The sequence below is a fragment of the Mastomys coucha genome, unplaced genomic scaffold (genome assembly GCF_008632895.1).
Source record: "Mastomys coucha isolate ucsf_1 unplaced genomic scaffold, UCSF_Mcou_1 pScaffold22, whole genome shotgun sequence".
Classification (NCBI taxonomy): Eukaryota; Metazoa; Chordata; class Mammalia; order Rodentia; family Muridae; genus Mastomys; species Mastomys coucha.
The window spans coordinates 128,040,744-128,041,604 of NW_022196905.1; the positions used below are offsets into that span (position 1 = coordinate 128,040,744).

Consider the following 861-nt stretch of genomic DNA (forward strand, 5'->3'; position numbering starts at 1 on the left):
GTTCATGCCTAGTGCCCATCAAATTCAGATGAGGGTAAGATGCATGTGCTGGAAAAGGAACCAGGTCCTCTGCAAGAGCAACAAGTGCTCTTAGCTGCTGAGTCATCTCTCCAGCCGCCCCCTGACCCACTCTTTTTAAAAATTACTTATATAAGTTTTAAGACAGGGTTCCACTCTGTATCCCTGGCTGGCCTAGAACTCACTATGTAGACAGGCTGGCCTAGATCTAACACAGCGACCTGCCTGCCTTTGCCTCCTGAGTGCTGGGACGTATGAACCGCCACACCAAACTTTTTTTAAAAAATGTTTTTAATTAGAGCCAGGCATGTCGGTGGATGTCTTTGATCCCAGCACTCGGGAGGCAGAGGCAGGTGGATCTCACCCTGGTCTACAGGTCAAGTTCCAGGACAGCCAGGGCTACACAGAGAAACCTGTCTTGAAAAAGCAAGAAACAAAACAAAACAAAATTTTAATTAAAAAAATTAATTTTAAAGTATGAAAGATACTCTCTCCTAGCCCTAGCCTCATCTCTCTTCATTTTTTGTCATATTGGATGGGCTACGGTTTGCATTACAGTGTCGAAGGCAGTGATGGAGATATGCACTGTTGTCTTGCTCAGCACTGAACATGTTCCTCAAGAATAGCATGAGCAGTGGCTGGAGACAGGTCAGGACTGACAGGGATTACTGCTCTTGCAGAGGACCCAGGTTCTATGCCCATCCCACACCCGCTCACAACCACCTGAAGCTCTAGGGGATCCCATATCTTCATCTCACCTCCATGGGTGCTTGCACGCATGTGGCACACACATAAATACAATTAAAATTTTTTAAAGTAGGGCTGGAGAGATGGCTCAGCAGT

General features: G+C 46.3%; 1 protein-coding gene across 1 annotated transcript in view; it reads left to right on the plus strand.

Annotated features, from left to right (window-relative positions):
• The window catches only part of Gtf2ird2b (GTF2I repeat domain containing 2B), a 39,044-nt gene that overhangs the window by 30,143 nt on the left and 8,040 nt on the right, over positions 1-861 (plus strand). The gene's annotated exons all lie outside the window — the stretch shown is intronic.